The 25,255-nt window shown below is 39.1% G+C and overlaps 1 pseudogene; it reads right to left on the bottom strand.

The window, feature by feature from the left end:
• Positions 1-1,154, bottom strand: part of LOC143675866 (potassium-transporting ATPase alpha chain 2 pseudogene) — a 47,416-nt pseudogene extending 46,262 nt beyond the window's left edge.
• Between the last annotated feature and the right edge of the window lie 24,101 nt (positions 1,155-25,255).

The raw sequence follows: 25,255 nt of genomic DNA, 5'->3' as shown, positions 1-25,255 counted from the left end.
CACAGCTCCGAGTGTGGGAGGGCAGTGACAAAGAACATTTCTCTAGGCTCCCTATAGACTGTCAGTCTTGGATGGGCACCCAGGTGTCCCTTCTTGCCCTTGACCCCTTTTCTCTTCTTTCTCCCACTTCTGGGCTTCACCCTTTCCTACGCCCAGCCCTTTTGGCCACTGTGAGCCAGTGGAGCTCTACAGTCTTCCATAAAGCAGGCTTTGCCCTTTCAGGATTCTCAGAAAGGAGCCCTGAGCAGTCACACAGCCCTTGCTGTGCATCTCACATTTACACCAAAGGGATATCTTCCCAGAGAGGTAAGGAGGGGGAGTCAAAGGAGTGAGGGGACCCAGATCTCATTCCATCACATTAAAGGATGCGCCTGATAGACTTTTGTGAGTTTCTGTAGAGGAGATGGCTTCGGGGATTTAGGCTAGACATGAAGAAGAACATTCTGATAATAAGGATTAAAGCCTTGGATCGGGTGAGCAACAGAAATTTCACACCCCCTCCCAACCAGTATATTTTACAAAACTGGAAAAGGAGAATCTTTTCAGAGAAGGTCCTTCCAGGGTCAGGTGGATGGGACAGGGGATGGGCAGGGTGGGTAGTGGGGAGAGAGGGCTGTGTGTGCATGTAGAAAAGTCCTTGAGGCACTTTTTCCCCTCTAATTTTTCAGAAATCAATTCAGATGTCTGGGTCTAAATGGGAGCCCTGTTAGGGGATGTTTGAATTACTCAGATGGAGATTTGTTTCTCTCTGACACCCGTCCACAAGCTTCCCACCCCTCATGCTTCCCAGCCCCCAATTCCCACACCCCTTCCCCATATGGGCGCAGAACCAGAAACACAGCATGGCTTCTCCCCTGCCTGAGTTCTGCAAAAACCTGCCTTTGTTACATTGCCCACTCCCAGCTTTCTCTGTGAAAAAGAGGAAGTCCGGCTACAAACCATCCTCTTGGAAAGTAATTAAGCTCACGGTGTGGGGGCTGGTGCTCCTCAGAGCTGGCCAGCTGGGGGAGGGATGGAGCCCATAATAGGCCTGCCAGGAGGGACCTGCTGGTCCTCACGTTCTTCCATTCCACCGTGGAGGTGGTGCTCCCACACGTGGCTGTCCCAAGGGTGACATTGTGGGCACAGAGGGCTCCGGAGGTCTCTTGGGTCATGCTGGCACAATACATGGAGCCACAACATCCCGGCTCCATTGGTCACTGGGATGCTGCAGAAGTAGCCACACGTGGCAGGAGAGGGGGCTTAAGGAAGGGCTTTGTCACTCAGAATCTGTGAATCAGCTCAGAAAAGAGAAAGCAGCGTTGTCAAAAGCATGAGTTGGAGGAGGAGGAAAGGAGAGAAATTACTCTTCATGTAGTAGAGAGGTCCCAAAGTTCGCTTTCTTCACTGAAGCAAGAGACAGAGAATGCAGTAAGAATTTAATTTAGAATTAGGCACTAGGGCGTTTTAGCATCTGGACTGAAACTGGAATAACAGACTGGCTTGCTTTTCTGTGGATACTTTTCAGAATGGATTAGGGTATGTGTTTGAGAATCCTAGTTGGAGGCAGAGAGATGAATTCTACAAATATGCTAGATAACTTAGTAGAAATGACAATCTGAAATGGCCCAAGGCTTATGACTGTGACATGGATCTAGACTCTCTGTTGTGAATTGTAGGAGTATTTTAGAGATGTCTTCTTCAGAGGGTACAACTAGAGTCAACAGAGAAAGTTATCAGATGGAAGGTTTTGGCTGACTGAAAGGAGCAATCAAAGCTGCCTAACAGTGGAATAGGCTGTTTTGGTAAGGCAGTAAATTCCCAATTACTGGGTGTATTCAAGTCAAATATTAAGATACTGTATCCTCTGGATGGATTTCTTGCGTTGAATTGATAGAACTGATGTCTTCTGAAGTGCCCTTACAGTGCTAAGATATGACATTTCTCATTTTTCTCTGTCTCTAAAAGTTAACATACTTAGAGCTATAATTCTTTGTGGTGAAAAGTTTGCTCCAGTCCACCAGGATTTGTTCATTAATTTATTTACCTTGTTGTCCTTTGAATATCTCCTGTGTGCCAGGCCTGGAGATTCAAAAATGAAAAAGACCTAGTAACTTTGTATTTAGGGAGTTCTTACTTATTGGGAAGGCAGACATGAAAAAAGATACATTGTAACTCTGCTTGGAGAGGGCCAAAATAGAACAGCTCATCAAGTGTTGAAGCACAGAGAAGGGAATAAAAAGCATCTCTTCCTAGGGGAATTGGGAAAGGTTTCTAGAAGAGGCTACTTTCTAATTGGTAGCCCTCTCTCAATCCAGATCCATTCCAGTCCCAACCCATATAGACTCACTGAATTACTACCCTGTGCAAGGCAGAGAGTGGGTGCAGACAATGGATTCAAATATGCGTCCTCTGAAGAACTATTCAGATGCAAGTTCATATTTGTGTCCTTAAAAGTTGTGTGCCTTGGAATGGGGGTGGAGGGTAGGGAGATACACACATGAGCAAAACCTTGTCTTTAAGGAGCTTCCAGTTGTACAGCAGCCCCTCTTTCCTGGCTGTGTTTCCCCTCTGTATAGAATCTGGGTCAGAGAGGGTGAGTAAATAGGGTAGAATTTGGAAGCAGAGTGTCAATGGGCAGCAATAGGGACTTCTTTCCTTAGAGTGGAAGTGCTACTCTGATATGTGGCTGTCCACATGGTGACACAGTAGACACAGGGGACATAACACCGCCAACAGCCCTAGGTGTGGTCTAGGTGACAGGGATATGTTTTGTGACTGCTTCTTGTCAAGGTGCAACAATGTTACCAGAGTTCCTTTGTCACCGGAGCCCATTTCCAGGCTCCATATCTCATTGCAAGAAGGAATTCAAGGATGAGAGGAGCAGGTATAAGCAAGTAAGGAAAGTTTATCAGAGAGAAAAAAAAGTACATTCTTAAGGGGTGAGTGTGGGCATGCTCAAGGGAGAGACAGTGCAGCTTGTTTGGCACATGGGTTTTTATCAGATTAACAAAGGGAGGTGGGGCTTGAGATGTTGGTACATTGCAATTGGTTAGTAAACATTCAAATTAAGGGTTGCAGGTAGGTTATAGTGATAGCTGGTTAAATATTCAAATTTAGAATTGTAAATGGGTTATTGTGATTGGTTCGTGCCCTGTGGTTGAAAGCAACATCCTATTTTACTCAAGTGCTTTGGGTTTCAGGACCTTGATTGTTTTCTCCAGAAGCCCTCCACCTGCACAGGGTTCGAAGGTGCCTCAGGGCCTGCAGGATGTTTTTCTTACTTCTAACCTGCCTCAACAAGATGTAGAGTAGGCAGAGGTGCTGGATTGAAGAAGACAGAAGTGTTCTCTTTTGTTCAACCTATATTATAGGTATGGCTACAATAATTGAGGAACTCCAGGCAGCTCCAGGAGAGTGTTGGTGCATCTGTCAGAGCCCAGTCATGAGATAAAAGAAGTGGTGTGGCTTCTAATGGAGAGAATTTAACAAAAAGACCCCGTGAAAGTACTGCACGTAAAAGGAGTGTCATAGAGCAGCAACTGCAGAAAACAGCTATCCCCTCCTAGGGCTGGGGAAATAATACAGTGAGCTTGGAATTATTAAAACTTAAAAACTTAGAGAAGGGGCTCTGCACAATTGAAACTCTGAGAGTGGATGCTGGTCAGCTAGTGTTGGTTTCCCTGAGGAAGATGATGAGGCTGGTACTGGAATGAAGTCCCTCTGCCAGGGTGAAGACAAAGCATGACCTGATGATATTTCCAAAAACAGGAAGCGAAGAACAGGAACAGGCAGGAGCAGGCCTTTCTCCTTTTTTTCATCTTTGCAGTCTCCCTCATCAGTGAGCTGCTGAGATGTCAGATCAATAAATTATTCATGGAAGAAGTCAGATTGGCTTCTGAATTAGTGAGGCTAATATTAGCTGCTGAAACAAACAAAATCTCCACATGTATATTAACTCAAATACAAGTTTTTCCAACCCTGAAAAAGCCTCATATGGATGTTCTGATCCCTGGGTGATTCTCCTCCATACAATAATTTGGGGACCCAAGTTCCTTTCATTTGATGGCTTTGCAACTTTAACACATGGCTTCCAAGTTTGCATACTCATCTGTTTCAAGCAGGGAAAAGAAGAAAAAACATGGAGTATGTGAGAGTTTCATGTGCCAGGACTAGAATGGCAGTTCCAGCCCACATTCCAGGGGCCAGAACTCAGACACATGGACTTGCATCTCTGCAAGAAGGCTTGAAATGTAGTCTAATTGTGTGCCCAGGAAGAAGAGAAGCAAGAGTTAAAAATCAGCCCGTTCTGTCCCATGTTCAGTGTGTCCTTAATAGCCTTGCATCAGTCCTTTCCTATGAACACTGGCTGAGTTTAGCTTGTTCCACAGATGAGGAAGGAATAGCTGCTGGGGAAAGTGGGAAAGATGGAGTAATGCCCCCCAAAATCATAATTTGTTTTTACTTCAGTAAAACACAGCCTTGTGTTCCTATGGTGCTTTCAGTTTCAGAGCCTTTCCCCTTTACTGCTGGGAAGGAAGGAGTATGGTAGAGAAGATGCTTCCACATTTTTTTCCTTTGTTATTTTTAATTAATAAAGTATATATTCACTGTCAAAGAGAAAAAACAAAAATTAAAGATTTGTATGTTGCAAATATGTTTCTCCCATTTTTATGGTGTCCTTTACACACAACTATTTTGCATTTTAATATTCCAAATGTTATTAATTTCTTCCCTTCTTTAAAGTCATAAACATATTCTACCATGTTTTCTTCCAGTGATTTTGTATATCTTTTTAAGATTATAAATAAAGCCATTTGGGCTTTATTTTCATGAATGGTATGACATAGAAATCTGGATTTAACAAAAATCCGATTAATAGCTGTCTTACTATTTGTTGCTTAGTGTCTCTTTCCAGTTATTTAAAGTCTTAATTTTATGTATTTTAATTCCTTCATATACAAGATATTTTAGTTTCCTGTTGCTCCTGAAACAAATTACATGCAAGCTAACAGCCACAAATTTGTTATCTTATGGTTTTGGAAGCCAGAGTGTGAAATGTCTTACTGGGCTAAATTAAGGTGTCGGCAGGGCGGTGTTCCTTCTGGAGGCTGTAGAGGCGAAGCCATTCCCTTGCTTTCTCCTGCTTCTAGAGGCTGCTTGCATTCCTTGGCTTATGGCCCACTTCCATCTTAGAGCTAGCAATAGCCTGTTGAGTCTCAATCTTCCTCACTCTGAGGCTAACTTTCGTACCTCCCTCTTTCACTTGTAAGGATCCTTGTGATTTACGTTGAGTCCATTTGGATAATCCCCCCAAAATCATGGTCATCTAATTAGCAACCTTATTTCCCCCTTATTCACAGGTTCTGGGGATAAGACATGGGACACCATCTTTGGGGTGGGAGTGATTATTCTGTCTACTACACATGAGTTGATTTCTAGTTTTTTTTCTGTTCTGTTATAGTTTTCCATTCATTTATTCCATAGCTAATGGCACACATTAAAAAATCACTAATAAAACAAGGGTCTTATAATTATTTTATCTAATAGGGTAAATTCCCATCTTCTTTTTTTCATATACCTGAAATTGTCTTGATTATTCTTATACACTTGCTCTCCCATAACAACTTTAGAATCATCTTGTCAAGTTTTCTGAAAATTGTGATCACATTAAATTTACAATGCAATCAGGGAAAATTAACAAATTATGTGAATACAATATTTTTTCCTTTAATCACCTCTCTGTATGCCTTTCTTCATAATGCTCTTTCACATTGGCTGGTAGTTTTTTTCCCCAGGTGTTTTATAATTTTTGTTGGTGTTGTGAATAGGATACTGCTTTGGTTTGTTAAAGCTGATGGAATGCAATATATCCAAAATGGAATGGCTTTTATAAAGGGAACTTATTAAGTTGAAAATTTACAGTTTTAAGGACATAATAATATTCAAACTAAGACATCCAGAGAAAAATACCTTGGCTTAAGAAAGGGCAATGGGTCCAAAACACCTCAGCTGGGAAGGCAAGTGGCTGGTGTCTGATAGAATCTTTGGCTTCTGGTTTTAAACACCTTTTCCAGTGGTGTTTTCTTTCTGTATCTCCAAATGTCTGGTTCTGGTGTTGGCTCTGCCAGCTCTGTTGCTTCTTTCAGTTCTGGGCTTTCTCCAAAATGTTTCCACTTTCAAAGACTCCAGTAAGTGAACCACCTTGAATGGATGGAGATACATCTCCATGGCAACCACCTAATCACCAGGTCCTACCCTAAACAATAGGTCTGGCCCCAAAAGATTGGATCAGGATTAAAACATGGCTTTTCTAGGGTACAGAATAGTTTCAAACTGGCATAGTTACAGAATCAAGGAGCAGGTGCTTAGACCAACACAGGCCTGTGATTCCTAGTCCCATTCTCTACCACTGACCATGTAGAGCTTCTAGGCTCTAGGCCTCTAGGCCAGCTTCAATTAGATCCAAAGTGTGATGTTCTCTTTTAGCTGATGCTTGTGTATCCTTTAGAGCAATGCTGGCCCAGGCCTAGGGGCAGGCTATGCTGGAGCCCTAGCTAGCCAAGAGGTCCTGTAGGGCTCCCTCCTATTTCACTGCTGGAAGCCCCACAGGGTAGGGGGTGGATGAGGAAAGATTTGGAGAACAAACATGGAACATCTGTAGACTCACTCTTCCTTAACCCTGAACCAGGCCCATTAGCACCTATCATCTAGCTCTTGTTCACAATTCACAATAAATAAAAGTCCAGCCTCATTCACTAGGGAGTAGTAAAGAGGCCCCAGGACTCTTCATTAAGATGACTAAAAAGATTAATAATGATAAAAGAGAGATGTGAAACTAATTTGACTATGGAAGAGAATGTGTACTCTGGCCCAAACATATCAGGGGTCAGGGAATATAGTGGCGAGTCATAGGAGTCCTTCATGGGGCTGCTCAGATTGCCTCCTGTGCTGGCTTGAAAGGACTATGTTCCCTAGAAAAGTCATATTTTATTCCTAATCAGCCTTGTGGGAGCAACAGTTTTTTCTAATCCCTGTTCAGCACTATAGGTTGGAGACTTGATTAGGTCATCTCCTGGGAGATGTGACTCAATCAATTGTGGGTATTAAACTTAATTAGATGGAGATGTATCTCCATCCATTCTATGTGGGTCTTGATTAGTTTACTGGGATCCTTTAAAAGAGGAGGCATTTTGGAGAAAGCTTCAGAGCGACATAGCCACGAGAAGCAGAATCCACCAGCCAGCAACCTTTGGAGCTGAAGAAGGAAAATGCCTCCCGGGGAGCTCCATGAAGCAAGAGGCCTGGAGAGAAAACTAGCAGATGCAGTTTTCTTGTGCCCTTCCAGCTGAGAGAGTAATGCTGAATGTCATCAGTCTTCTTGAACCAAGATATCTTTCCCTGGATGCCTTAGATTTGACATTTCTATAGACTTGTTTTAATTTGGACAATTTCACAGCCTTAGAACTGTAAACTAGCAATTTGATTAAATTCCCCTTTTTAAGACCCATTCGGTTTCTGCTATATTGCATTCCGACAGCTAGCAAACTATAACACCTCCTTATATAGCTTCAGGGGCAGGAGCAGGAGTGGTAACAAGGAAGAGTTGGTCTTGACAGTCTGTCTGGGCACCCTGGGGCACCTCTTAATAACTGCCCTTTTTGGGCTCCTTCCTAGCATTTCACACAGCTTTGGGTAGAGTCACAATCCATTTGTTACACCCACAGATACTCCATTTGCCAAATACTTGGTGGCGTTTCCAAATCTATTTCAGCAGCTGCACTCTTTAAATAGCATGTACCTAAGAAGCTGAGGAACATTGCTGACTCCCAAATGAAAAGGGGATTTTGAACGCCCAAATCTGCACTGAATCTGAAGCCCCAATTTTACAAACCAGGAAATGGAGACTTAAGAAAGAAATATCCTTACTTGAGTCAGCACTATTCACTGACTTGAAAGGTCTTGGAGCTGGGGTGCTAGGATAGTTTACATTTGATAGTGTGGCCCTTCCCTTAGCCCCATGGGCTAACAGGTTGTATAAAAAAAAATAGCCCTATATGTCAGTAGTGTAGTGCACGCATGTGCACATGCCTGTATAAGTGTGTAATGTGTGTATGTATTAGTGGTAGTGGGGGGAAGGGATGTGTAGGAAAAAGGGATGAAATCCTTCATTTTTTCCCCAGAGGTAGATGGAAGACTGTTGCTCCCCAATGGACAGAGAGGAAATGTTCTAAAAGCATATCGAATATTAGATCTATTTGTTCATTTATTCATCCATCCATTAAGATATTCATGTATGCACTGAATGAGTAGTCTGAATGATATGGAATTGGTAAATACCTTTCTGAGAAATTTGGAGATTATTCTAGAGCCAGTGAGAAAACATCGAAGGTTCTTGGATAAGGGAATGACAAGATTCAAGAAGTGATTCAGGAGAGTGAGTGCACATAAAGATAAATCTGAGATGGGATCTTCTCACAATTTTTAAAGTATCTCTTTTCTTGTTGGAGTACTGAGCTGTCTGGCCCTGGCTGGAAATGGGTTAGACAAAAATGAGAATGATGTAAGCATTGGCTAAAAGCCTGAGAGAACAAGATATTTGATGTGATATGTTTAGTGGACTTGTCTTGAGAATAATCAGTTCAACAAACATTTGCTGGGCACTCTCTTCTTAATTCTCCCTGTCATTTTCCTTCTACTTTCTAGCCCAAGGGAGTCCTTTTTCTGGTGGGACCATTAGCGAAAAATTGGCTATGGCCAGACATTGGGGCTGTATTCTTTGCAAATATCTAGCCACACCAGTGAATTTAGCAATCTGGCATGTGGACTGAGTCTGTGGGTTGAGACAAGTGACCAGAGCAGTAGTGGTCTGCTGGGAAATAAGCACTGAGTCAACATAAGGGGCATAAAAGTTGCCCCCTCTATCTCTGCTTAAGCAATTGCCTGCATAGATCCTTGTGTTAGGGACCTGCAAAGTACATTTCTGGGTTTCCTATCTTCCAGAGGAGTGTGGCAAGGGGTATGGGAAGAAGCAAGGATTTAGGTCTGCTTATCAGCTTTGTAACTTGGGACCTGCTCTCAACTTCTCTGAGCCTCAGTTTCTTCAACTAGAAAATGAGGATAATAATATCACCTGACTTCCAGGATTATTTTGAGGACCAAATACAATAACATTTGTAGAATGTTAACCATTGTTTAAAGATTGAATATGAATTTCACCAATGTAATTTCCATTGTCTTTGAATGCAAGCATATCCGTTCCCTTCCAGATTCTTCCTCAGTGTTGCATCTGGAGAAGCTACTGTCCAGGAGAGAGAAAGACTACCTGGATCTGTCATCATTTACCAGCAAAGATCTCTGCCACAGGGTGAACCCATGAACATATGAGTGAAACACACTGCCTTTCTAGGAATGCAGATAGATACTGTTTTTAGATTCATGACTCTGTATTGGAATTAAATATAACTAATTGTGCTGCATATCTTGTTGACCTTCTCAGATTTGTTTCTATGTATCAAATTTGGAAAAGTAAACCACTATTTCCAAAAGGATGGAGATGGAGGGAATGAGGGTGGAGGCATGGCCCCAGATTGAACTTTATGAGATTAGGGGCAGAACTGTATAGTCTTCTGGAAATGTGGTGGCCACTCTCCACTTTGCCTTTCTCAGGAAGGCAAGCCATGCTGCTTGTCAGTCTCTGGAACCGCCCTTACTCTTTGGCCTGGGGAAAACCTGCCTTTCTCCATACCATCAGCCTCAGGCTGCAAAATGGGGCAAACACTAGGACCAAGGCCAGGAAGGTGTCCTGATGACCAGAGAGCTAAGAACATTGGAGAGACAAGGGCAAAGGGTAAACAGGGGACACATTTTTCTTGGCACAGTGTCCTGCTCCTGGGGGAATGAAAGATGTGAAAATTTCTGTTTAGTTTTTCCTGTTCAGCAACTGATAATCTTTCCCTCTGTTCAAGGCATGGGTTCAGTTAATGCTGGGACTTTTGTCTGTTAAGTTGTTAAAATGCAAAATGACACCCCCTTTGCTGGTTAAAGATATTTACTTCAAACCCTAAATCAATTTCAATCTCTCTCTCTCTCTCTCCCCCTCTTTCTCCCTTCTCTCTTCCTAGTGCATCTCCCCCCACCCCTTTGGAACTTGGGAAAAGCCAATTTCCTTCCTGCCTTAATCTCTCTCCAGCATTTGTACAGCCTCTGCTCTGCCCACACCTGCTCCTTCCAGCTGTGAGATTCCTTTTGGTAAAATACTTTGTGTCCTGCCAAGTTGTCGATGGACAAGATTCCCATGGCTGCTTCCTGGCTCTCTTAATGAACACAGTTGTTCTGCTCCACCAGGTCCCCAGGAGCGTCCCCTTTCAATCTATTAGCCAGGGGTGGCTTCCACAGTCAGAGAAAGACCCTTGCCCTTGGCCCCCAAGTGACTGGTCTTGAATGAGGAAAGAATTTGAAATCTAGCACTCCCCATGCTGATGCTAAGTGCTTTGAGCTTTACAGCCCCAACTCCTGTATCACAGGAACGTCAGACTAAGTGAGAGAGATTCCAGAGCCACCATCTTCCCAGCCTTAGGGCTAAGCCATCATTATTAATGGCAGCAATCACCACCCAGAACTCAGGTCATAAATAATGTGTCTTTCAGCAGTCACAGCAATGGCTGTGAACATTCATCATCTATGCACCTCTTGAAATAGCTCTGGGAATGGACAGAAGAACTATTATGGCTAATTTTGATTACTATTTCAATACTAACCACTTAAAAATTTTTTTTAGAGAAGCTGTGGGTTTACAGAACAATCATGCACAAAATACAAGATTTCCTTACGCCATCCCATCGCCGACACTTTGTGTTGGTATGGAACATTTGTTGCAATCGATGATAGCACTTTTTTACAATAGTACTATTTTTTGACAGTTAAAATTGATGAAAGATTATTTAAATACTATTATTAACTATCATCCATAGTTTACACTAGGTATATTTTTCCCCAGATATCACTGTGTTATTAGTGTCATACATTATTATAATTCATGAAAGAACATTCTTATACTTTTTCCATTGCCTAGAGTCCATGATCCACAATAGGGCTTACTGTATTATACAGTCCCATGTTCTATCCTTTAATTTCCATTCTCGTAACAAATGCAACCCAAAGTCCCCACCACCACCATGTCCAGCCATATAATTCAGTGTTGCTAACCATACTTACAATAATGTGCTACTGTCACCACCATCCATTTTTAAGCTCTCACAACCAACCCAAATAGAAATTTTGCACAAACCAAGTGTCAACTCCCCATTCTCTAACCCCAATCTATTTCCTGGTAACCTATATTCTAGATTATAACTCTATGAGTTTGCTTATTATAATTAGTTCAAATCAGTGAGAGTGCACAATATTTGTCTTTTTGTGTCTGGCTTATTTCACTCATGATAAAGTCTCAAGGTTCATCCATGTTGTTGCATACATCAGAGCTTCATTCCTTTTTACCATTCAATAATACTTCATTGTATGTTGTTCTAGTTTGCTAGCTGCTGGAATGCAACACACCAGAGATGGATTGGCTTTCAATAAAAGGGGATTTATTTAGTTAAAAATATATAGTTCTTCAGAGGAAAGGCAGCTAACTTTTGACTGAGGTTCTTTCTTACACACGAAGGCACAGGGTGATCTCTGCTGGTCTTCTCTCCAGGCTCTGGGTACTGACAACTTTCCCCGGGGTGATTCCTTTCTGCATCTCCAAAGGCCTGGGCTGAGCTGCGAGTGCTGAGATGAGGTATGCTGAGCTGCTTGGGCTATGCTACGTTGAGCTCTCTCGTTTAAGCACTAGCCAATTAAATCAAACCTCATTCATTGCAGCAGGCACGCCTCTTAGCCAACTGCAGATGTAATCAGGAACAGATGAGGTTCACATGCCATTGACTAATGTCCACAGTGGTAGAACTAGGCACCTTTACCTAGCCAAGTTGACACCTGAATCAAACTACCACATATGTTTATACCACATTTTGTTTAACCATTTATCAGCTGATGGATTTTGGGTTGCTTCCATCTTTTGACAATTGTGAATCATGTTATTATGAACATCGATGTATAAATATCTATTTGAGTCCCTGCTTTCAGTTTTTCTGGGTATTTACCTAGTAGGGGGATGGCCAGGCCATGTGGTAATTCTATACTTAGCTTCTTGAGGAATTGCCAAACTATCTTCCATAGCAACTGTGCCATCTTACATTACTACCAACAAAGAACAAGTGTTTCTTTTTCTCCACATCTTTCCCAATATGTGTAATTTTCCATTTGTTTTAATAGTAACCATTGTAGTGGGTGTGAAATGATAGCTCATTTTGGTTTCAATTTGCATTTCCATAGTGGTTTGTGTGTTAGTTTGCAAGCTGCTGGAATGCGATACACCAGAACTGCAATGGCTTTTAAAAAGGGGATTTCATAAGTTGCAAGTTTCTGGTTCAAATCCTATAAAAATGTCCAAATTAAGGCATCCAAGGAAAGATACCTTAATTCAAAGAAGGAAATGGGCCTGCAACACCTATGTCAGCTGGGAAGTCATGTGGCTGGCACATACTGGTTCCTTACTCCTGGACTCCATTGCTTTCAGCCTCTGTTCCTGAGAGTTTCTCACTTTGCATCTCCATATCTGGATTTCATGTCTTGGCTTCCCTTGGCTCTCTCCAGGTTCTGGCTTGCTTAACATCTTATGGTGATGTCTGCTAGCCTCCAAGCACCTGTGTCAACTCTCTCTCTCTGTTGGCTCTGTCGTTTCTGTAGGCTCTCTCTCTGCCACCTCTGAGATTTCTGTTGTTTCTGGCTCTCTCCAAAATGTTTCCTTTTAAAGAATTCTAGTAAACTAATCAAGACCTACCTGGAATGGGTAGAGTTATACTCCGTCTAATCAAATGTCACACCCACAATTGGGTGTGTCATGTATCTGTGGAAATAACCTAATCAAAAGTTTCCAACCTTCAGTTTTGGATTAGGATTAAAAGAAACAGCTGCCTCTACAAAACTGGATCAGGATTAAAACATAGCTTTTCTGGGGTACAGAATACTTTCAAACTGGCACAGTTAGTAATGTTGAGCATCTTTTCATGTGCTTCTTAGACACTTGTATTTCCTTTTGGAGGAATGTCTATTCAAGTCTTTTGCCCATTTTTAATTGGGCTGTCTTTTTATTGTTGAGTTGTAGGATTTCTTTATATTCTCTATATTAAATCCTCGTAAGGTATGTGGTTTCCAGATATTTTCTTCCATTGAATAGGTTGTCTTTTCATTTTTGTTACAAAGTCTTTTGAGGAACAAAAGTTTTTAATTTTGAGGCTGCCCCATTATCTATTTTTTTCCTTCATTGCCTGTACTTTGGGTGTAAAGTCTAAGAAATCATTGCTGAACACGAGCTCTTGAAGATGCTTCCTTATGTTTTCTTCTAGAAGTTTAATAGTCCTGGTGCTTGTATTTAGGTCTTTAATGCATTTTGAGTTAGTTTTTGCTTATGGTGTGAGATAGGGCCCTGTTTCATTTGTTTGGATTTGGATATCCAGTTTTCCCAGCACCATTTGTTGAAGAGACTGTTCAGTCCCAGTTGAGTGAACTTGGCAGGTTTGTTAAAAATTAATTGGCCATAGATGTGAAGATCTAGTTCTGAACTCTCAGTTCAATTCTACTGGTCAGTATATCTGTCCTTGTGCAGTACAATGCTGTTTTGACTACTGTGGCTTTGTAAAATGTTTTAAGGTCACAGAGGGTGAATCCTCTGACTTCATTCTTCTTTTACAATATTTTTTGGCTATTTGGGGCCCCTTATCCTTCCAAATAAATTTATTAATTGGTTTTTCCATTTCTGAAAAAGTGGACTGTTGGAATTTTGTTTGGAATTGCATTGAATCTGTAAATCATTTTGGTTAGTATTGACATTTAAAAAAATTTATATATTTTATTTATAATTCCCTACTGTTCCCATAATCCCTCCCGTTCCACCCCCTCCCATACACACACCATCATGCTATTCCAGAAAAGATTTAAGGCACTAACAGAGATTCAAAGGATGCTGCTATGAAAGCTTAGAGAAGAATACTGAACCCGGTGTTAGGAGTGGAAACATTCAAAGACTTCTTTTTTTTTTTTTTACATTGAAAGGGACCCTTATTTTTCATCATATAGCTGTGCATTTATCATCACAATAGACTTTTCTTTTTTTTTTTTTTTTTGCATGGGCAGGCACAGGGAATTGAACCTGGGTCTCTAGCATGGCAGGGGAGAACTTTGCCTGCTGAGCCACTGTGGCCTGCCCCGCAATAGACTTTTTGTGAAAAATAACATGTATACAAAAAAGCAATAAATTTCCAAGTACATTTTAACAAGTAGTTATAGAACAAATTTAAGTATGGTATGAATTACAGTTCCATGATATTTCATTTTTTCTTCTAGTTGCTCCAAGACACTGGAGATCAACAGAAATATCAATATAATGATTCAGCAATCATACTCATTCGTTAAATCCTATGTTCTCTGTTATACTCCTCCTTCTCTTTAAATAACATATATACATAAATACAATAAATTTCAAAGTACATTGCAACAATTGGTTGTAGAACAATTTTCAGAGTTTGGTATGGGTTACAATTCCATAATTTTAGGTTCTTATTTCTAGTTGCTCTAAGGTACTGGAGGCTAAAAGAAATATCAGTATAATGATTCAGCACTCATACTCATTTGTTAAACTTGACTTTCTCCATATAACTCCACCATCACCTTTGCTCTTTCTCCCACTATTTAGGAGTATTTGGGCTATACCCATTCTAATTTTTTCATATTGGAAGGGGCTGTTGATAATGTGGGATAGGGAGATGGAACTAGTTGATGTTCTGGATATACTGGACTCTCTGCATGTCAGAATTTATATGGTCCAGGGACCCATATGGAGGTTGTAGGTTTTGAAAACTTAGCCTAGTGCAAGAATCTTATATAATACCCTAGGTATTCTTTAGGATTGGCAGGAATACTTTCGGTTGGGGTTTGGCAAGTTATGATAGATAGCAATGTTTAACTGAAGCATAGTAAGAGTGATCTCTGCTGTAGCCTCTTGACTCTATTTGAACTCTCTCAGCCACTAATAGCTTATTTTGTACACATCTTTTCCCTCTTTTTGTCAGGACACAATTGTTGATCCCATGGTGCCAGGGCCAGGCTTATCCCTGGGAGTCATCTCCCCTGCCACCAGAGAGACTTTCATCCCTGGATGTCATGTCCCAGATAGGCAGAAGACAGTGGTTTCACTTTCTGAGTTGGATATAGAGAGACTGAGGCTACATCTGAGCAACAATAGAGGTCCTTCAGAAGTAACTCTTAGGCATGCCTCTAGGTGGTCAAAGCCTCTCTGCTACCTACATAAGCTTCACAAGAGTAAACCTCATGATCGAGGGCATGGCCTATTGATTTGGGTATCCCTAAAGTTTGACACAGTGTCAGGGGATTCCCTGACGGTAAAGTTCAATAGTTCCATTGTCTTTCTCCCCTCCCTCAGGGGACTTTGCCAATACTTTTTGATTATTTGCTTAATATGCTCTATGATGTCTCCAGGTATTACAATAATCTATACAAGATTAAAGGACTTCTTTCTTATTCTGTGCTTCCTCTGTTTCAGTTGTTCAAATGAGCTATACAGATAGGTTGAATTAGATTATGCACTATAGAAAATTTCAGTTCCAGATCAAATAAACCTTTCTTCCATTGGTCTCAAAGAGTATGTGTGGTTCTAAAATATAGACACTGTCTTTCTTACCCCATGATCTGAATTACTTTAGCCCCAACCTGTTCGGCTTCGTTCTTATCTCTAAATATTAGGTTATATATATAAAACAGCCTCTCAAAATCCAGAAATAATAATCTCCACTCCGGACTTAATGTATCTGCTCTAAAAGCTTGCAATCTAGGCCCCTGTTTTCTTATAAGCATTTTCTAAAGGTGACCATACCATTGTTGCTTTTTGTTTCTGGTTTATCTTGTCTCACCAAATGTCCCACATGTTCATTCACATCTTTGCATGCCTTACAACATTGTTCCTTTTTGTAGCAGCACAACCTTCATTCAGAAGTATACATCATCATTCACCAATCTACTTCTCTGTCAGTGCATCCTTTAGCCAACTACATTCATTGGGCATCATGTAGAAGGCCCAAAGTCCACCGTCCATCAACATTCTCAATTTTAGATAATTTCATTGTTCCCGAGAGAGAAAACTAATAAACACACCCTCACCAAATAGGAAATCTAAACCTCCTTTTTAACTCTTGTCCCTCACCCCGTTATTTACCTCTGCTGTTGCTGTTGTAGTACATTTGGTTTCCTTTTTTTATTTTTATTAATTAAAGAAAAAAAAGAAATTAACCCAGCATTTAGAAATCATTCCATTCTACATATGCAATCAGTAATTCTTAATATCATCACATAGATGCATGATCATCATTTCTTAGTACATTTGCATCGATTTAGAAGAAGAACTAGCAAAATACAGAAAAAGATATAGAATGTTAATATAGAGAAAAAAATAAAAATAATAATAATAGTACAAAAAAAAAGACAAACAAACAAACAGACAGACAAAAAAAAAAAACCAGTAGCTCATATGCAGCTTCATTCAGTGTTTTAACATGATTACTTTACAATTAGGTATTATTGTGTTGTCCATTTTTGAGTTTTTGTATCTAGTCCTGTTGCACAGTCTGTATCCCTTCAGCTCCAATCACCCATTATCTTACCCTGTTTCTAACTCCTGCTGGACTCTGTTACCAATGACATATTTCAAGTTTATTCTCGAATGTCGGTTCACATCAGTGGGACCATACAGTGTTTGTCCTTTAGTTTTTGGCTAGACTCACTCAGCATAATGTTCTCTAGGTCCATCCATGTTATTACATGCTTCATAGGTTTATTCTGATTTGGTTTCCTTTTGAACATAGCGCATAACATGCAATAGCAGTTTTCCCCATGTACCCTGAATTAAACACTCTTCATACAAGAATCATATCTTTGAAGTAATTCTTACAAGAGCTCATTCATATTTCTAGTGTAAGTCAGTGGAACGTGTAGATTTATACAACCCCTTTCAATCTTGTTCATCTTCTATACGGTAATATTACTTCTAGACCCACTAGAGAATCACCTTTGCTCCTATCTATTCCCTTACATTGGATTTCAACCTTATTAGCTATTAGTTCACCCATCTCTAGCTTCGATATATCTCTAAGTCCCCTAAATCGGTACTATAAGCCTCTGATTATACCTTTATGCTGGTCATAAAAGAGCAGTCATACAGTATTTATACTTTTGTGTCTGGCTAATTTCACTCAGCATTATGTCCTCAAGGCTCATCCATCTTGTCTTGTGCTACAGGATATCATTTTGTCTTACTGCTGCATAATATTCCATCATATGTATATACCATATTTTGTTGATCCACTTGTCTGTTGATGGGCATTTGGTTTGTTTCCATCTTTTGGCGATTGTAAATAATGCTGCCGTGAACACTGGTGTTCAAATATCTGTTTGTGTCATTGCTTTCAGCTCTTCTGGGTATATACCAAGTAGTGCTATTGCTGGGTTATAAGGCAACTATTCAATATTTAGTTTCCTAAAGAACTGCGAAACAATCTAACATAGTGGCTGCACCGTTATACATTCCCACCAGCAGTGCATAAGTGTCCCAATTTCTCCACATCCTCTCCAACATTTATAGTTTCCTGTTTGTTTAATAGCAGCCATTCTCTAGGTGTGAGGTGTTATCTCATTGTAGTCTTGATCTGCATTTCCCTTATAGCCAGTGAAAATGAGCATCTCTTCATGTGCTTTTGAACCATCTGTATTTGCTCTTCGGAAAAATGCCTATTCATATCTTTAGCTCATTTTATAATTGGGTTTTTTATTCTTTTGTTGTTGAGTTGTATGATTTCTTTGTTTATATCGGCAATCAAACCTTTGTCTGATATGTGGTTTCCAATTTTTTTCTCCCATTGAGTTGGCTGCCTCTTCACCTTTTGGACTAAGTCTTTTGAGGTGCAGAAGCATTTGATTTTGAGGAGTTCCCATTTATCTATTTTTTCTTTTGTTGCTTGTGCTTTGGGTATGTAGTTTAGGAAGCTACCTCCTATTACTAGGTCTTGAAAGTGTTTCCCTACATTTTCTTCTAGAAGCTTTATGGTGGTAGTTCTTAAATTTAGGTATTTGATCCATTTTTAGTTAATTTTTGTGTAGGGTGTAAGTAGGGATCCGTTTTCATTCTCTTGGCTATTGATATCCAGTTCTTCCATGCCCAATTATTGAGAAGACTATTTTGTCCCAGTTCAGAGGATTTGGGGGCTTTGTCAAAAATCAGTTGACCATAGATTTGGTGGTTTATTTCTGCACTCTCAATTTGATTCCATTTGTGAATGGTCTTTGTGCTAGTACCATGCTGTTTTGACCCCTGTGGCTTTATTATAGGTTTTAAAGTCAGGGAGTGTTAAACTTCCCACTTTGTTATTCTTTTTTAGGATGCTTTCAGCTTTTTGGGGCTCTTTCCCTTCCAGATGAACTTGGTAGTTAGCTTTTCCAAATTTTCAAAGTAGGTTGTTGAAATTTTGATAGGTACCACATTTAATTTGTAATTCAATTTGGGTAGAATTGATATCTTAACTTTATTTAACCTTCCTGTCCATGAACTGGGAATGTCTTTCCACCTATTTAGATCTCCTTTTATTTCTTTTGGCAATGTTATTTAGTTTTCTTCATACAAATCCTTTACATCCCTAGTTAAGTTCATTCCTAGGTACTTGATTCTTTTTTTTTTTTAAATTAATTTTTGAAAAAAATGTAACAACAAACACACAGAGACGTTCTTAACTTATGATCATTCCATTCTACATATATAATCAGTCATTCACAATATCATTACATAGTTGCATATTCATCATCATGATCATTTCTTAGAACATTTGCATCAATTCAGAAAAAGAAATAGGAAGAAAACAGAAAAAAAATTCATACATACCATACCCCTTACCTCTCCCTTTCATTGATCACTAGTATTTCAGTCTAAATTTATTTTAACATTTGTTCCCCCTATTATTTAATTTTATTCCATATGTTTTACTCATCTGTTGATAAGGTAGATAAAAGGAGCATCAGACACAAGGTTTTCACAATTACACAGTCACACTGTGAAAGCTATATCATTATACAATCATCTTCAGGAAACATGGCTACTGAAACACAGCTCTACATTTTCAGGCAGTTCCCTCCAGTCTCTCTATCACATATTTAAAAAAATTTTTTTTTAAATTAATTTTTAAAATTAAAAAAATATGACAACAAAGAAACACAAACATTCTTAACATATGATCATTCCATTCTACATATATAATCAGTCATTCACAATATCATCACATCGTTGCATATTCATCATCATGATCATTTCTTAGAACGTTTGCATCACTTGATTCTTTTAGCTGCTATTTTGAATGGAATTTTTTCCTTAACCGACTCTTCTGTTAGGTAATGACCTTATGTATAGAAATGTTACTAATTTTTGCACATTAATTTTGTATCCCTCCTTGCTGAATTTGTTTATTAGCTCAGGTAACTTTGCTGTAGATTTCTCAGAATTTTCTAAGGGTAATATCATGTCATCTGCAAATAATGAAAGTTTTACTTCCTCCTTTCCAATTTTAATGCCTTTTATTTCTGTATCCTGCCTGATTGCTCTTGCTAGAACTTCTAGTATAATGTTGAAGAATAGTGGTGACAGAGGGCATCCTTCTCTTATTCCCAATCTTAGGGGGAAAGCTTTCAGTGTCTGTCTATTGAGTAACATGCTGGCTATAGGTTTTTAATATATGACCTTTATCGTATTGAGAAAGTTATCTTTGATTCCTATCTTTTGAAGTGTTTTTATCAGAAAAGGATGTTGAATTTTGTCAAATGCTTTTATCACCATCAATTGAGATGATCATATGATTTTTCCCTTTCAATTTGTTACCATGCAATTGATTTTCTTGTGTTGAACCATCCTTGCATTCCTGGTATAAGACCCATTTGGTCATGGTGTATAATTCTTTTAATGTGCAGTTGGATTCGATTTGCTAATATTTTGTTGAGAATTTTTGCATCTGTTCATTAGGAGATTAGCCTGTAGTTTTCTTTTCTTATAGCATATTTACTCAGTTTTGGTATTAAAATAATGTTAGCTTTGTAAAATGAATTAGGTGTAGTCCTTTTTCCTCAACTTTTTGGAAAAGTTTGAGCAGGATTGGTGTTAGTTCTTTTGGAATATTTGATAAAATTCCCCTGTGAAACCATCTGGCCCTGGGCTTTTCTTTGTAGGAAGATTTTTGATGACTGTTTGAATCTCTGTACCTGTGAGGCATTTGTTGAGCTCTTCTGTTTCTTCTGAGTCAGTGTAGCTTATTCATGTGTTTCCAGGAATTTCTCCATTTCATCTAAGTTGCCTAGTTTGTTGGTGTATACTTGTTCATAGTATCCTCTTATGATTTTTGTATTTCTTCAGGGTCTGCGTTAATGACCCCCCTCTCATTTCTGATTTTCTTTATTTGCATCCTCTCTCTCTTTCTTTGTCAGCCTTGCTAGTGGCCTATCAGTTTTATTGATTTTGCCAAGAATGAACTTCTGGCTTCATTTTGGTTCTTTTCTGTTGTTCTTTTGTTCTCCCATTCATTTATCTCTGCTTTAATCTTATATTTATCTTCTTTTTATTTGCTCTGAGGTTTGTTTGTTGTTCTTTCTCCAGTTCCTCCATGTGAGCAGTTAAGTTCTCAATTTTTGCTCTTTCTTCTTCTTTTTTTGCATGGGCAGGCACTGGGAATTGAACCCAGGTTTCTGGCATGGCAGGCAAGAACTCTGCCTGCTGAGCCACTGTGGCCCACTCGCTTATTTTTTGATATAGGCATTTAGGGCAATAAATTTCCCTCTTAACACAGTCTTTGCCACATCCCATAAGTTCTGATATGTTGTATTCTCATTTTCATTCATCTCCAGATAGCTACTGATTTCGCAAGCAATTTCTACTTTGACCCACTCATTGTTTAAGGATGTGTTGTTCAATCTCCATATATTCGTGAAAGTTCTGGTTCTTTGGTGGTTGTTGATTTGTAGTTTCACTCCATTGTGACCATAGAAAATGGTTTGAGTAATTTCAATGTTTTTAAATTTATGGAGACCTGTTTTGTGCCCCAGCTTATGATCTATCCTGGAGAATGTTCCATGAGCACTAGAGAAGAAAGAATATCCTGGTGTTTTGAAGTGCAACCACCTACATATGTCTGTTTGGTCTAATTTACTTATAATATTGTGCAAGTTCTCTATTTCCTTGTTGATCCTCTGTCTGGTTATTCTGTCTATAGAGGAGAGTGGTGTATTGAAGTCTCCTACTATTATTGTTGAAATGTCCATCACTGCCTTCAGTTTTGCCAATGTCTGTCTCATGTACTTTGGAGTTCCTTGACTGAAAGCATAGACATTTATGATTGGTATTTTTTCTTGGTTAATTGTCCCTTTTACTAGTATATAGTATCCTTCTTTGTCTCTTATGATGTCTTTACATTAAGTCTATTTTATCTCTTATTAGTGTAGCTACTCCTGCATTCTTTTGGTTACAGCTTGTGTGGAACATCTTTTTCCATTCTTTCACCTTCAATCTATTTGTACATTTGTGTCTAAGATGAGTCTCTTGTAAACAGCATATAGCTGGATTATATTTCTTAATCCATTCTTCTAATTTGTATCTTTTTGTTGATAAGTTTAGTCTGTTAACTTTCAAAGTTATTACTGTAAAGGCATTTCTTGAATCCACCATTGTAACCTTTGATTTTATTATTCAGATCTATATGTTCTTTTCCTTCTTTCTCTTTTTATCCTTTAGGTTACACTTACTGGTACTCTTCAATTCTGTGCCATCCTCCAGACCTCCCTCTCCTGTCTTTTTTTTTTTTTTCATCCAGAAGAACTCCCTTTAGTTTTTCTTGTAGAGCTAATCTCTTGTTGACATATTCCCTCAGCCTTTGTTTGTTTGAAAAGTTTCATCTCTCCCTCAGTTTTGAAGGACAGTTTAGCTGGGTACAGAATTCTTGGCTGGACATCTTTCTCTTTCAGAATCTTAAATATATCATACCACTGCCTCCTCACCTCCATAGTGCCAGTTGAGTAGTCCGAGCTCAGTCTTATGTGGTTTGTCATGTATGTAGTAGATTGTTTTTCTCTTGCTGCTTTTAGAAAGACTGATAAGTTATATGTCTTGGGAAAGCCTATTTGAATTTAATCTATTTGGCCTTCTTTGAGCTTCTTTGATTTGCATATTTATGTCTTTTTTAAAATTTGGGAAGTTTTCCCCCATTATATCTGTCATGGTCAGGTTCATGTGTCAACTTGGCCAAGTGGTGGTGCCTGTTTGGTTGGGCAAGTGCTGGCCTGTCTGTTGCAATTGAGGACATTCCACAGAATGAAATCATGATCATGTCAGTTGCATCCACAGCTGATTCCATTTGTAATCAGCCAAGGGGAGTGTCTTCTGCAAAGAGTGATGCTTAATCTAATCACTGGAAGCCTTTTAAGGAGGATTCAGAAGAGGCAGACTCTCTTCCTGCTTTGGCTGGTGAGCCTCTCCTGTGGAGTTGGTGCAGACCCTCCATTGGAATCGTTGGCTTCACAGCCTGCCCTGCAGATTTTGAACTCAGTGTTCCCATGGTTATTGAGACACTTTTATAAATTTTATACATGTGTTTCCTGTTGAATCTGTTTCTCTAGAGAACCCTAACTAGTACAATATCCTCCACTAATCTTCCTAGCCCTTTACTCTTCTCTTCTCCTTCTGGGACACTGATGATTCTTACACTTGTCTGCTTCGTTTTGTCCATCATTCCCCTGAGGTCCAATTCAAATTTTTCCATTTTTTTTGTCATTTGCTCTTTTGTGTATTCAAATTCTGTTGTCCTGTCCTCTAGTTCACTTCTTCTTTCTTCTGCCTCTTCAGATCTGCTGTTATATGCCTCTAATATATTTTGTATTTGATTTACAGCATCTTTAATATCTGTGATATCTGCTATTTTTCTATTTATCTTTGAAATTCCTCTTTATGCTTTTATAGTGTCTTCTTGATATATATTTCAGCAGTGTTTGGCTTAGTGGACTACTTTCTTCCTTTTGAATCATTCTCTTTTGGATTTCAAGTTACCATTTTTTTCCAGTTTCTCCTTTTACCTCTTTGGCCGCTTGTGCTTTGCTGACCTCTTCACTTGGTATCTGAATATTTGGATTCTGTGGTCCTGGTTTCTGCCCTTTCTTCTCTCTTTTCCTGTCTTGTCTTCTTCTTTCTTCTCTTCTCTCCTTCCCTCCTCTCCTTTCCTTTCCCCCCAGATGATCTAATTCATTCTAATGGATTTCAATACAACTGTTATTCTGATAACTCTCAAATTTTCTTTGAGCTTCAGGCTTATGTAATCAACAGCCTACTTGGCACCTCCATCTGGATGTCTCATGAATTTCTCAGCTTTAAATTTATGTATGCAGAAGCTTGATGTTCCTCATGTCCTACAACCTATTTCTTCCCCAGACTTCCTTATCTCAGTAAAAAGCATTTCTTTCCATCCAGTTTCCCAAGCCTGAAGTCTAGGAATCATTCTTGATTCTACCTTTGTCTTTTTCTCCCAGTTTTAATCTATCAAAGTTGTGTGAATGAGTTTCACTCTACTTTCCCCTTTTATCCCCTGAAAGTCATTATCTTATATTACACTTAATCTTTGCAACAATCTACTGGGTCCATATTCTACTGCTTTGCCCTACCAGGAAGAATGACATAGGGGAGGGGTTTTAGCTTATTTATTCTTAATCCAATTTTCTTCTGACCCTTTTCCAGACCAGCAGATCACCAAGTCCTCAGCCCCCTACCCCACTGTGTTTTCCCTGTCCAATAGATCATAAGTGGGTTTCTCCTTCAGTGGATCTAAGTTAGCTCCCCAGTCCCTTCAGATTTTCCTCATGCTTAATCATTGTCCTGTGGGCTTTGCCATTCCACACTGGCCCTCTCTCTGCCACACAGAGATGGGAGGTTAAATGGAATAGGGCACCTTGGGAACACAGTGAAATGAGGTAAATGCTTCAAGAGATATTGGTTTATTCTTTCTTTACTTTATGACTTTGTAATTCTAGGGTGCTTTTGGTTTTATGGTGATTTCCTCTGTACCTCAGGTCATTTATGAGAAGTAAGGAGTTTCTAGGAATTTTTCTCCATTTTAAGATATAAAAACTAAGGCCAAGATTCTGGACTATACAGGCAGAGTGACAGAGCCATGTGTTTACTCTGGCCCCATTTCCATGAGGTATAGATACAGACCAAAGCATGAGTATCCCCCAAGAGTACTTCTGGCTTGGGGGATGAGCATAAGGAAAGACATACCCAGTTGGGGCCTTAAACTTATATAGTTCGAGGGCCCTATTAAAAACAAAAGAATACAAAATTCCAAACAAAATGAATATTTAGTTAGAATAATATTTTAAATCACACCAAATTCCAACTTTAAAAATTCTGACAAAATACCGTGTGTATCACAGACTCCAGAAAAAAAATTTACATATTTTTATTAATTAGCAGGCCAGATCTATAATGCTTTATTTGTTTATTAATTTATTTTTACATTTTTGGCTGCATTCTCTGATTGCTTTTTCATATGTCAAAAATCATGTGATATTTTTCACAGTGTAAATACAAAGATTATTCAATATTTATATTGATCAAAATTAGCTTTAGTAAATTTTCTATCCATTTTAAAACTTATTGGTTATAAAATTATTGGTAATGCCAGATGAACTTTTAGGATTGTTAAATCCCAAATTTGGGAACATCTCCATAAATTTTTTCTCAAATATGAACAATGAGATTTAAGGTATTGTGATCCTTCTTGAGCAGTAATTTTAAATGCTCTTTGAATTAATTGCACTAACTCATATTTCCTTTGATGACCTTGTTATAGTAGCATATTGCCAGCTTTTTTATTTTGCCAGTGCCAATAAAATCAGCTAGAAACTATACACTTTTACCAATATATTTATGTGGTTTTCTTCTCTTTTTAAACTCAACTACCAAGAGTCGATTCATTACTCTGATTTAAATATACCTCTTTTAGTGAATTACTGATTTTGGAGTAATCTGATAAGTTTTGTTGCAGTTCCTTTCTTGATGTCAGAATAATTTCTTTTGGTTTCATATAGA

This window comes from Tamandua tetradactyla, chromosome 3 (assembly GCF_023851605.1).
Source record: "Tamandua tetradactyla isolate mTamTet1 chromosome 3, mTamTet1.pri, whole genome shotgun sequence".
NCBI lineage: Eukaryota > Metazoa > Chordata > Mammalia > Pilosa > Myrmecophagidae > Tamandua > Tamandua tetradactyla.
The sequence above is the reverse complement of the archived record's forward strand: the minus strand, read 5'-3'. Positions and strand labels throughout refer to the sequence as shown.